The sequence below is a fragment of the Corapipo altera genome, unplaced genomic scaffold (genome assembly GCF_003945725.1).
Source record: "Corapipo altera isolate COAL_440 unplaced genomic scaffold, ASM394572v1 0, whole genome shotgun sequence".
NCBI classification, from domain to species: domain Eukaryota; kingdom Metazoa; phylum Chordata; class Aves; order Passeriformes; family Pipridae; genus Corapipo; species Corapipo altera.
This window is the reverse complement of record NW_020884872.1, coordinates 86,964,894-86,978,964: the sequence shown is the minus strand read 5'-3', so window position 1 is coordinate 86,978,964 and position 14,071 is coordinate 86,964,894. Positions and strand designations below refer to the sequence as shown.

The 14,071-nt window shown below is 40.4% G+C and overlaps 1 protein-coding gene and 1 long non-coding RNA gene across 10 annotated transcripts in view; one reads left to right on the top strand and one right to left on the bottom strand.

Annotated features, from left to right (window-relative positions):
* Positions 1-14,071, bottom strand: part of TENM4 (teneurin transmembrane protein 4) — a 599,346-nt gene that overhangs the window by 374,219 nt on the left and 211,056 nt on the right. The gene's annotated exons all lie outside the window — the stretch shown is intronic.
* On the top strand, positions 383-4,263 carry LOC113957717. The gene is made up of 3 exons (XR_003531282.1): positions 383-468; positions 3,829-3,834; positions 4,253-4,263. It is a non-coding gene; the product is annotated as an uncharacterized LOC113957717 (long non-coding RNA).

Below are 14,071 nucleotides of genomic sequence, written 5' to 3'. Positions count from 1 at the left end.
CTAGGTGGTTACCAAAAGTATATCGAGGTAGATATACTTATGATAACTCTTAAAGATAGTAGGTAAGAAGAACCATTCTGTTAAATGTATGCAATAAATATATGAAGATTAGCAAGTAGTAAAAACCAAAGGGGTTATAAAAATCCACCGCAATCTGAAGGATTCAAGCTCAAGACAAAAAAATAAAAAAGGAACAGATATCAGTGCTACTCTTTAACTCATAATAAGATTTGATAAAGAAAAAGTTAATTTCTCATTAACATAATGAAGTATTTTCCTAATGATCAGATCCCTTAGGGAAGTCAAATAAAATAAATAATAACAATTAAAAAAAAAAATTAAACATCTAATGGGAATCTGGACTGACCCAAACATGAGAAAGAACTTCTTTACTGTGTTGGTGACTGCGCACTGGAACAGATTGCTCAGAGAGGTCATTGATTCTACCTCACTGGAGATATGCAAGAAGTTTGGACGCAATTCTCTGCAATGTGCTCAAGGATGACCCTGCTTGAGCAGGGAGGTTGGACTAGATGACCCTCTCAGGAAGTCCCTTCCAATCTTATGCATTCTGTGATTCTGCAACTACCCAAAGTGCTATAGAAACAACACTATAGTACTGTACAAAAATGAGCAGTCTTACGTTGGACTAGCCTTACAGATTCTCTTCCACTTTTTAGCTTTACTGTACTGGATAATTCATAGTGGAGATAGATAAATCTGAACCAATGATTGCAAAAGTCTGTCTCTGTTTCTCAGTAGACCAAACCAGGGAGATGTGGACCCAACTCCTAACCGCTTGGTGACCACCCAGAATTCTAATGGAAAAAGGAAACAAATATTTCCATTTAGTGGTGATCCCTACCCAGATCACAATGCTGAAGTACCCTCTATGCAATCAAAAAGCTTCACTGACCCAAATCAAGCCTGAATTCATAGCCTTAGCCTTGGGAGAACGATTTTCTGCGAGAAAGATCTCTGGAGCTACAGAACTGCTGTAGAAATCTCTCTGCAATCCAAACATCTACTTGTTACTTGGATCGAGTGTGGTCTAGATTCCTTAATTTATGTCAATCCCCAGCAGTTTGTAATGGCCCCTAAAATAATCCTTAATTTATCACAACTGTTGGAAGGCAGCCCAGCAGGGCAGTTGAGATGATAGCTTGACCAAAGGCAGGAGATGCTTCTCATAGCAGCTTTGACAGAGAGGAGAATCAGAGCCACTGACTAGCATCACTAAGCTTCAAAAGATCCCAGTGTTCTTGCTTTTGTGAGGCATATTCATTGGAGATCTGGAAACTGTCAGCTTGTTCCAGCTTTGTAATACCCTCAGGGAGGAAGTGAATACCCTGCTGACTCTGAAGATGTGCAACTCTAACTGCACTAATTCAACAGTAACAATGAGTCAGGGCAAGCAGACCTACCACTACAAAGAGGACACTAGAATGGAGAGATGTTTAATTGGCAGATGTGCACTGCTTGGCATTGCTGGAGACAATGAAATTCCACATTCGTGAGCAGTAATGGAGATTTTATCTGATGTACAATACAATACTCTAGAGAGAAACTGGATGTTAATCCCCTTTTCATGGTATACCCCTTTCTGGCAATGAATACACTTTTCAATTAAAATACATTCTTTGGAGTTATTTCAAGCTTTCCAGAGTAAAGAACTATGACCCAGGATTAATTAAGAAGGGCCAAATTTGATCTCATTTGTGGGAGTGTAAATGTGTTGTAACTCTATTCCCAGCCTAGCAAGGGAAGACATTTACTCTTGGTTGGTAACTTTACTTATTTTTTTAGAATATTTGGTCAAGAAAAAATAAGGCAGTTTTATCCTCCAGCTGATACTCTGTGGAGTCCATCTTCATGTGGATCAGCATCAGATGTATATGCCCCTGTCACATGAATTGAAAACATAATTCCTCAGATGCACACCAGTTACTGGAAAGATTCACAACCATTTCCAGTTAAGTAATGATGGCAACCAGACTCTCCACACTCTGCTATGGATGGTGTTTGCATGTGGACAGCATGCTGCGTACACAAAATTGAGATGTGGCGTGGAAATCTTACATGAACTGATTTGCGGGGCCAATAAAAGGCATCCCTTGGCAAGCTCGATAGAGTGCTACTGAGTAGACCTGAAAAGCATTTGAAGTATGTAAGAGAGTTTTCCTTTGAACTGATAAAAACAGAGGACAACAAAGGTTAATCTGATGATCAAACTAGTTTTATTGCATATTTGAGATGTCTCTGGTCATCAGAAAGGGCTGGGAGGGAGCTGTCCAGGAGAGGGAGACGAGGGAAAAGACCAAAGCCATGTAGCTGGTGACAACAAATGCAAATGGCCAGAATTCCTATCTGATATATTTTTACTTAATTTTACAAAGCAAACACAGGGGAGGGAAAGTAGCAAAAAAAGGTCGATAGTATTTTACAGTGGAAGTTCAATAGTACAACATTGTTCTTTCACCAACATAGAAAGAAAAACAGCAAAAAAAGAAATCACCAGCTGAGTGTTTGGACATGTTCCTTTACTGTTTCATTAATCCACCTTCATTTATTTCTATCTTGATAGTGTGATCCATAGCAGTTGATTAAACTGTAGAGAGTGGCAATTTATTCAGCTAATGTGAAGTAAGCGAAAGATAAGCACATGTTACATGAGTCTTGCAAAATTGATATAATAATCCCTAACTCTGTGTGCCTTCTTCAAAACAAAGTATCATCACACTTCTATATTGAACTACCACCAGGTATTATGGCAAGACATAGTAATTGATAGAATTAGAGGACTGGTGATGTTCTCAGGAGTATATCTGAAAAACAAAGTACATTGAGCATGCTCATTCACCTTTGCATTAGACCTGTGTTTATGCAATTAAATTTTGCTGCTTTAGGAAGGTTGTGAACATAAACAGTTTCATTTGGTATTCATATTGCTTTCATCATTGCATTTTACTGCAATGAAACAGCAAGCTAAAAAATCCAAACATGTATGAGAAAAAAATAAAAACAATAAACTTTTTTCACTATCTAGTTCTTTGTTATTCTTGAATATTTTAATGCTATTTAGTGATGGAATCATGTGGCATTCATTCCACCCATGTAAATAGAAACATGATCTAGACTTCTGTTAAAGGATGTTTGTGTGCATTATTTTTTAAGTGGAAGCTGGTGGAAGAAAAATAAATCCACTGGGTTATTTCAGATTTATTTCCAATGGGTTTCAGAACTTTAAAGTGCTTCTAAAATTATATTAACTGAAACTCAAGTAGACCCCTATTGAGTACAGTCATGGTGCTGCAGCGACAATCATGAGGCTTAGAAAACTGTTTCACAGATGTAGACAGCCTTGATGTCTCTAGTGCCCATGTAATGTTCCCCCCTTTCTCTCTCCACATGGTTTCTTCCCTTTGCTCATTTTTCTTATTGAATTTTATTTTTTTACAAAGGAGAGGGGAGGGAAAACACAGCTGTTGACTCTCACAGTTCTGCAACATGGTAAGACAAATCTCAGAGGTGGTCAAGATTCAAAGGCTTGCTGGGAAGCCCGTGCCTTTTGGCTTCTGCCCTCTATTATTTCTTAATCAGCATTCATTGGTATTGCCTTTGAGAAAAGAAAAGAAGAAGGAAGGGGAAACGAGGGTCTGATCTTCGTGTTGTCCATCGGGCTTCCTCACTGTACAGCATCTTAAATAGCAATTTCCCTAATTTCTCTGTGGTATTTAACTTTGGTATTTCACTATCATCAACACCACCAGTCTTTTGTAAAATTCTTGGTCATTCTTAAGCCCTGTCTCTATTCTTTCCCTACAACAGGTGTCTGTCATCAGCGCTTCCTAAGAAAGGCCCTATTGAAATCCTTTCCCACACCCTGCACTTGCTGTGTGCCTGTATATATTCTTTTGTTACCTGACTTGGCTTGTCAGTCAGAGCTTTGTGAAAGGGTTTCAGAGACAGGAGCACCCAAGTAAGTGACATACTGCACTCTACCACTGCCCTGATGTTCAACTTTGGGCAAGTCAGTAGCACATGTGTAACATTCAAAAGCTGCATTTGTCAATATTTAATAGTGCATGTTATATAAATGACATTATAACTTCTGCTTACTAGCACAGTAATAGGCTGTTTAAACTATATCCAACTAGTAATAAAGTGGACAAGAAATTTCCCAAGTTTGAAGAACAGCATAAAAAGAAAGGGGGAGTATATATATATAATAATAATAATTAAAAGAAGATAGGGAAACAAACCAAAGAGATTAGAGTCAGGAATTAGTCTCAAAAAAATTCAACACAGGGTCCATTGTAATGAATTACAGAATCAGTAAGGTTGGAAAAGACCTCTGAGATCATTGAACCCAATCTTTGACCAAACACCACCTTGTCAACTAGATCACGGCACTAACTGCCGCATGCAGTCTTTTCTTAAACACCTCCCGGGGCGGTGAGTCAACCACCTCCCGAGGCAGTTCATTCCAATGTTTATTCACCCTTTCTGTGAAGAAATTCCTTCTGATATCTAACCTGAACCTCTCATGGTGCAGGTTGAGGATATGTCCTCTTGTCCTGTTGCTAGTTGCCTGGGAGAAGAGACCAACACCCACCTGGCTAAAACCTCCTGTCAGGTAGAGAGTGATGAGGTCTCCCCTGAGCCTCCTCCTCTCCAGGTTAAACAACCCCAGCTCCTGCAGGTGTTCCTCATAAGACTTGTCCTCCAGTCCCTTCATCAGCCTCATTGCCCTTCTTTGGACCTGCTCCAGCACCTCAGTGTCCTTCCTGAATTGAGGGGCCCAGAACTGGACACAGGCCTCGAGGTGCGGGCTCATCAGTGCCAAGTACAGGGGGACAATCACTGCCCTGGTCCTGCTGACCACACTATTTCTGATACAATCCAGAATGCCATTGGCCTTTTTGGCCACCTGGGAACACTACTGGTGGCTGTGGACCAGCATGCTCAGGTCCTTTTCCTCTGGGCTGCTTTCCAACCACTCTGCCCCAAGCCTGTAGCGCTTCATGGGGTTGTTGTGGCCAAAGTGTAGGACCCAGCACTTGGTCTTGTTGAACCTCATATCACTGGTCCTGGCCCATCTAAATAGCCTGTCCAGATCCCTCTGCAGTGCCTTCCTACCCTCATGCAGATTGGCACTCCCACCCAACTTGGTTATGGGTAACTTTCAAAAGTTTGGGAAACAGTAAGTCAGACCATAAGTTTCTATTTGGAAATATGATAACTGTGAGACTTCAAATGTCAAACCACCATGCAGAGTACTAAAACACATCCAACAAAGTGAAGAGTTAGAATGCAGTGTGTTTGGAAAATGTGTGCTTCTTTTTAGTTGAGCAAACTTCTGAGACGTGAGACTGCAAAATATCTTTTTAGCAGCTGAATCTCCACTGAGGATTCTCTAAAATTGGCCATGCAACATCAAACTTTGTGATACACTGAGGGTCTCTGCATCTCTGCATCTGAGATACTGTTTCCGTGGCCACAGACTGCAATCTGAGCACTGGCCTTAGTGAAACCCAGATTCCCAAAGCAAAAAGCAGGGGAAACGGTGAAATACCAAGAAGCAGGAAAACAAATCAACTTACAAAGTCCAGGTACATATCTGGTCCTTCACAGAATCAAGCAGGAGAAAAGGACAGCATCCTGGAAGTGCTCAAGGCCCAGCTAGATGTGGCTTTGAGTAACCTGGTCTGGAAGTGGAAGGTGTCCCTATCCATGGCAGAGGTGTTGGAATGAAATGATCTTTAAGATCCCTTTTAACCCAAACCATTCTGTGATTATACGATTCTAAAATCCTGTCAAAACAAACTCTGTGGGGTTTGCAAAGCTTTTGTTCTGTTGCATTAAACTTAATTGTTGGATTCTTCTCTAACTTGCATTTCTGAGTCACTTGTTTTTAATTAAGCCTCTGACCAACATATTTTCTTGGATCTTGCTAGTGTGTCCCTGAGAGCACCCTCTATATTCAGAGTTTACTTCCTACTGTTCTCATCCTAAAGACAAAGCAGTGTTGTTCCTTTATTAGGCAAACTTCTTCTGCCTTGATGTGTGAACTGAGCACGACCCATTTTGTCATTATTTATCACCCTTTCTAAAGGTATCTCCTTGTCAGATCCCAGCCTCCTAAGGTCCAATATACCATCAGAGCAGACATTTATAGCAATATTGACTCACAGAAATAATATGGAAAAGGAGGGACTTTATTTGACGAAAGAGCCAGGTGCACTGGCATTCATTCCCTATCAGTATCCTATTGTATTTCACAGTTTCTGCCAGGCATAGATAGTTTTCATTCCCATTGTGAGTTAAATGGAAGCTTTACCGTCAAATGAAGGTTGGAACTGGATGATTTTTAAGGTCCCATCCAAACCATGCTACGAAATGCTGGAAACACAATGCACTGAACCCTCCAAAGACATGCCCTTTGGAAGAAATCCTGCCTCTTTTCCTACTACCCTGCAGTAGCTTAGGGCTGCACATCTTCCTCTGGAGAACTGTCCATTCCTAGGACCCTACACAACCTTATCACAACATCCCAGCCTTTAACACCGTTGACCATTCTGATCCAAACACAGCTTCGCATTGCTGCCTAACAGGACAAAGAGCAGCTCTGAAAGGAAAAAAGCAAAAATGAAACAAACAAGCAAGCAAAAAACATGTTGGGGAAAGAAACACAAATAGCCAGAGTGTGTGATTTGGTCTCTTCTGTGCATTGGTAGAGGCTGGTTTGAATTTACACCCTTGCAAAACCAGCAGCAGTGGCTAGGTCAGGGGACTGGACGTACTGTAAAGGAACACAAGGTCCAATACTAGGCCCAGAATTGTTTACTTATTCGGCAGTGACTTGGATGAACGGAAGGTGGTGCCTCTACAGCAAGTTTGTGGAGGGTACAAAGGTGGGAGGAGCGGCCAATGTCCCGGAGTGCAGTGTAGCCCTTCTGAAGGGCCTCGACAGGTTAGAGAGATGGGTAGAGAAGAACATTCTGAAATTCATCAAAAGCAAATGCAGGGTCCTGCACCTGAGGAAGAATAACCCCATGAACAAGCACAGGCTGGGGGCTAATGTACTGGAAAGCAGCTCTGCAGAGAAGGACGTGGGGGGCCTGGTGGACAGCAAGATGTCCATGAGCCAGCAGTGTGTCCTTGTGGCCAAGAAGGCCAATAGTATCCCAGGGTACATTAGGAAAAGCATTGCCAGCAGTTCAAGAGAGGTGATTCTGCCCCTCTACTCAGTCCTGGTGAGGTGCATCTTGACTGCTGTGTCCAGTCTGGGCTCCTCAGTACAACATAGACATGGAGCTCCTGGAGCAGGTCCAGTGGAGGGCAACAAAGATGATTAAGAGATTGGAGCATCTCTCTTGCAAGGAAAGGCTGAAGGAACTGGACCTGTTCAGCCTCAAGATGAGATGACTGATAGGGGACCTCATCAACGCATATAAGTATCTGAAGGGAATGTGTCAAGAGGATGGATCCAGGCTCTTCTTGGTGGTGCCAAGCACACACACTGGAACAGACTACCCAGAGTTGTTGTGGATTCTCTCTCACTGGAAATATTAAAGAGTGTCTTGTACAAAGTTCCATCCAGTGTGCTCTAGGATGACTCTGCTTGAGCAGGAAAGTTGGACCAGATGACGCACTGTGATCCTTTCCAACCTTACCCATTTTGTGATTCTGCTATTCCATGATTCCGGGAATACAGAAATAGGTTCGTCATTTTCCTCTGGTGGCTCTCTGCAGCCACATCACTGCAAAGTATGTGATCCTGTGGAGCACAGAGCAGTAGAGATTTGGGTCCCTGGAGCCCAGGGTTGGGAAAGGACCTATCTGTTCTATAGATAGATGGATGAAATACAGTATGAAAGAATATAAAACACAGTAAAGCATGAGAACAAACTTAGCTATGCCTAGACAAAGGACTTATAGTTGCTGCCTTCTCACCTTCTTTCTCATGACTGCATGGAAAATAAAAACATTCATCGCTATAAATAGAACTGCTAAGGAAGGAGGACAAATCCTGCATCATTCATGAACATGAATCTCAGACATTCTGCCAGAGCATAACTTAAACATTTGCTTACATCTAAGTGAGCATGATCAAAAACTGCATGCTTCCCTCAAGGCTTTCATTCAAAAGAGAAATAGAAAAAGAAATGCACTCTACCTCTGTTACTAGATGCATTGTATAAATGAAAATTAGTGTAAACAGTCTAGAGATAACTAAATATTGAATGCACAGGATTTATATAGCTTGAAGGAAAACAGTAATTGGTTAAGCTCATGAGAGAGCTGAAACTTCACATTGTATTGTTTTATTCTTTAGCAAACAGAGAAAGAAATGGGTAAAAAAGAGCTACGGTACTATTCATAGGTCATCATTATCTCCCTGAGTACCAGAAGGGAATGCCTTCATCTTTAGGCCCCTACAGTCACAGGCAATTATATCAAATTCTAAGACCTACCTAAATTAAGACACTCTGATGGATCCGTTTTTCCCCCAGGGATTGGCATAGCCCACAACAGACACAGCAACCCCACCCTGAAGATGCCTGATTTGGCAGGAAGGCTCCTAATGCAAACACCGAGTTATTCAACAACAGAGCCAAGCCCTTGCCCACACAACATCCACTCACATACCCTGAGCAGAAGTCGTAAATCACTCCTCTAGACAGCGTAACAATGGAAAGACCTTCAGCACCTATATCCACAAGAGGTAAAATCTACATTGAGTCACCTATAAAAATGAGGGTAAACTAAGGGCATGACCAGTGCTGTAAATCCCCTATAAGGTGGGAAATATTGGAGGAAAATTCTTCAATATGCCACCCACCATTTTTTTAAGGAAAACTTCATCATTCCTGCTAATATCACCCAGGGAAAATTTTTTCACGAATATGGGAGACTGTCAGTGAATCTGGCACATCGGCCTGCTCTGTCAAAGGCTCACTCTCCAGTCAATCAGTTAAGTCCACTTAATGAGCAATAGTTAATCAAGTTAATGACTGCAAACTTAAGGATTGGATGTTACCAGGAAGCTCAGAGCTTTTCTCCCTGGGGTGCTACTGTCTACAGCCTTCACGGTTGTTTCCTGTTTATGTTAACGTATCCTTCAAGGCCAGATATGTATCTTACTATAAGTTTGCACAGTGCAGAGCACAACCAAGCTTTGGTGCCATTGCAATGCATATCTGCTAGGTTTTTTAGTAGATATTCCCAGTGACTTCAACAGGGAAATGTGCTGCAAAATTGCTCTTAAAGACCTTTTAGTTCCTACTAAAATCTGAAGAAGGAAGAAAGGATGTTGGAGAATACCTCAGATCCTACAGCAGGTCACCAAATACCACTGTAAGAATATTTCTGAAGTGTAATTTCAATCACAGATAAATCAGAAAATGACTTAAAATTTCCGAGAGTACTTCATCTCCAAGTTAGTGGGTGGGATTCAGATCCCCAAATTTACACGTCAGGAATTGATGTGTAATTGATGTGTATTGGCAGATCTCTGGTTCCTAAGTCAGCTTTCTGTCTCTCTGATACAAACCTGGTTGCATGCAGCTCCTTGGATATGTGGTTTTTTTCTTTTCCAGATGAGAATTAAAGTCTATACATTTGTAAATTTTTTTTTGTGAATTTTAAAGAACCATAAGCATTCTTACATTAAAATTTTTTTTCCTATATTCAGTAAAAATTTCTGTTTCTGAATATTTCTTTTTTATTTGTAAACCTACTCACCCCCAAATGATGGTCAGTCAACAGCATGTGAACAGCTCATATGAAAAATCTTTATAAATCTGTTTAAATAAAAGTCAGTATAGTAAGTATAGGATAACAGTATGGCTGAAAGTCTAGCCAAGCACATCAGCTTCTTCAAGGGGACAGGATTCAGCCTTATTGTAAATCATTCTTGCTGAGGATCAGTCTATTGATGTTTGCACTGTGCTATCGGGTCACTGCACAATCAGACACTCCTCATGTATTTGCAAATCCCTGATGGACTTTGCCAATGTTCCCCATTTAAATGGCTCAGTCGAGCAGGTTATAACCACCGGAATTTACCGTGATGGTAGAGGTGGAAAGTAATGCAACTTATAAGTTAGTTTTCTCCCACCATAGGTCAGAAAATAGCAAATACTATAATGATATATGCATCATGTATGCAGCCCACAGAAATGAATTAGGTCGTCTATCAAGGAAGGAGCAATGCTTATTACTTCCAATACCTTTCTCCACTAGATTTTCCCCCTTTTAATCTGTATATTTTATATCTATCTATACATACATAAACATTTTTCATATTAAAGCAGCTAGCCAGCTAGTCCTACACAACAATTTAAAACAAAACCAGAAGATAGATTCCTTACATGTGTTAAATTGAAATGCACCTGATTTATATTCTGGTATTAAAACAACTCTCTCAAAGTTTCTAATCTCCATTTTGAGGGTTTTCTTGTCTTTTAAAAATCGGTTATTAATGTCTCCTCATGAATCTATGAGCCTTAGCTCCATATAAAGATATGCAAGTACCAGGAAAGAAAAGGTGTCTGCCCAATGAAAACTGAGATCTGAATTTAGAGTAAGCTGCTACTGAAAAGGAAGTTTGGGCAAATGAAAAAAAATAGGAATTATCTTTTGGGAAAAGAGAAATTAAAGAAATAAATTTTGGAGGACAAGGAAGATGCAAAGCTGTGCAAAACTCTAAATGGCAGGATGGTAATGGCAAATGGTCTTGGTCTTTCTCCCTCATTCAAATCCCACTGAGAGTGATTCCTGCTTTGAATGCCAACTCTGCATACAAATGGTGCAATATTCAAGGCAGTTCTGCATCTCTCTTTGGAAGAACTTCTCTGAGACCTATTTTTCAGTTGTAGTAACTGCCCAGTTTCCTGCTCCACACACTGATTGAGCACTGAGGATGAAGAAAGAGTTCTCATCATTTCCCAAGCTGACAAACAGAGAAAGTCAGACTCGGGAGTTCTGACCAATGCAGTTATCATTTGGGGTTGATTTTTGACTAACGTAGTAGAGATTCAGGACACAAGAACAAACTGAGAATGTGACTTCAGGAAAGTCCTGTAGTATGATTACTTTTCATTTTCCATTAGTCTAGTTCAGAAGGGAAAATACATCAAGACGCGGAAGATGCTTGTGCAAAGCACACTGGAAGTCATTATATGTCATTTCATGGAGGAGGAGGAACATCGCACCAAAGTCAACTTCAATAAACAAACAACTTCCTATGTTTGAAGAATTTTGGTCTGGATCCTATCTTCTGTAATGAATCTCTGCCTGAAGTTTAATCATGCCCTATCAGGATTACTCATTCTGTATCAGTAACACTCTAAGAGTTAAACCATGTTTATCCAAACCCATAATTTTATTTTTTCTTCTATCATCTGGCTCACAATCACTGAACTGAACAGAAAGTGAGCCATTTCCTTATTTTCTGTGCCACATAATTACCATTCCCATTCAATTTTCATTCCTTATTACAGATGTATTTTATAATATATATAACTATATACAAATAAAAATCTAATAGAATCAATATCAAAAATGTGTTTTCCAGCTAAAGATACCAATCATTCTCCTTTGTTTTCTCTGCATATGTCAGTGGATACCTGAAAATACTATTAATGCAATGTTGCTGTGGAGTTAAGGAAGTAAATTGACTTCCAAAGTGGGGAATTTTCAGTGAAAATGTGATCTTAGGAATGACTGAATAAATAAACCATTGTTATTTAAAAATCAAGCTTACTTATATGAAGCTTGACAAAGCCCTGTCAATAACCTCTCCTAATAACTACCTACTTCTACAAGAATATGCTGATCATAGAAAGGCAGTGATAAATAATAGCCTGTTTGCTTTTCCACTAAGATGCTGTTACTCACCCATATTTATAACATGCCATTTACTGAAGTGTGCATGTTTATAGGCTCTCTGGAAAAGTCTGATAAGGACAGAGATTGGTGGCAGGCTATGCTCCAAATGGCTCAAACTTCCTTTCCCTGTTGACGCTGGCTTTTAGCAAAGCCAGAGCAGAGCTCTCTGCATCCTTCAGCAGCTCATTTTCTGTGCTCTGCTTGAGCTATGTGGCAGTGGGCACGAAAGGAATGCAAAGTCATGCTCTTGTGCACTGCCCTTCGGCTTCATTATTTACTTTACACTCTTCTACCTGAATGGATCAGAAAAGGCTCTTCTTAAGACTTTTCCCTCTCTGCCTGCTTTTAGCAGAAGCCTGCTGCGTGGCAGTGTTACTCTAATTTAAGCTGTTGGGAGGCCATGCTCGATGGCTTCACCAGGTGCTGGGCTGGAGGGGTCTTATCACAGCCATGTTCTCAAAAGCTTTGCTATTTTTCTCCCTTTATCCAATGCCCACTCACCTCATCTTCATCATGACCATTCTTTAATTGGCTAACTCAAATTCTTCCTGAAAGCATTTTGAGATAGTTTCAGAGTTGCTTTTCATGTATGGGGGCTGAATAGAAGCTTTGACGGCATATGTATATCCAGCTTAGCAAAATGGGTGCATAAAAGAGCTAAGAAAGGGCTTTGTTGTGCTTTCAAAGCTTCGCTGTAAAACTTCAGCTTCTGCCAGTGCCACAGGAATTTTTCCAGACTAAGAAATAATCTAAATAGCTAATCCACTGATGTCTAATTTGGAGAACAAGAAGTAATTATCGAGAATTAACTCATTATAACTAAAGTATGACGACACTGTGGAGGGTCTACTGAAAGTGAACAGCAGAAAACCAGCTCAAAACTTACATCAGAGCTGCCAAACTTTGGAAACCTGGTCCAGGAACTAGAACAAAAGCCATGCTGGTATTGTGCTCTGCTGATAATGTCGTTCCATCCTTTGTGTGGCCCTGAAACAACCTGATCAGACCGTCGTTTGTCAAAAACAAATTTAGACCAACCTACCATATGTAATTTACAGCCATGGCTTGACAACATACTGCAGTTATCCCCAGCAGACACAACTGTTTACATTTTATGCACATAATTGGGTCTGGTTCAGTAACATTTTTCATTGGTGTGTCTGCCAAAATTATTAAGCTATTAGTACATGCTGAATTGGTGCCAAGCAAAATATTTGCCAATAAAATTGGCCTTATCTGTCTAAATGCCAAAAAGGTTTGTGGTTTTTGTGTGTGTGTGTCTATTTTTAAGACTCTACTTCATATAGATATATGTATATGTAAATGTTAAAGAAAGCTATGACTCGACATTGATGTAGCATATCATATCAAGAGAGTTCAGAGTCTGGATGTGGCCCATGGGATTATGTCTCACCTGCCATATTTTCTGCTGTCCCAGAACTATAGGATGGTTTGGGTTAGAAGGGACTACTTCCTCTGCCACGTACAGGGAAACCTTCCACTAGACAGGTTGCTCAATACCCCTTCCTTGGCCTTGAACACTTCCAGGGATGAGGCAGTCACAAATTCTTTTCTCTGTCACCACAGAGGAGAAGTAAGGTGTATAATAGTAAAGCTCATGAAGGAATCTTCTTCCTAAACCGCTTCTTAGCAAGATGTGGAGGACTAGCCACCACATCCACACAGAACTTGTGGGAGAGAGGGATCCTTAAGCTGGCATTTGGCCACCAGCATGCAATGTTCAGCCCACTCTTTAAATATGAACTTGCAGCACAACACAGTTAAGATCATCACAGCCACTTTGGCATCCATCTTTCTGTCTAACACTCAAATCAGGTATTTAAATTCACATCCAATCTTCACTACTTACAAAGAATTACAGAAGCTTAGGTGGTTGCATTTTTATTTTTTTAACACAGTTTTTGGAAATCTTAATGTTTGTTGGTTTTGTGACTGGTCATAAGAGTCATCAGAAAAAGATCAAATTTGTTACTGGGAGTTAGGTTCTTTTTCAGTATTATCTGCAGCTTGAACACTGACTCCGGAAAATGCTTTCTCAAAACCACTTACCCACACTGCATCTCAGCTTCCCAACTGAAGAAGAGGTGTGTTATGTTATTTAAAAATACCTCTTTTTAAATCTTGTGGAGAGGAAAATAGTTTGTAAGTGGCAACA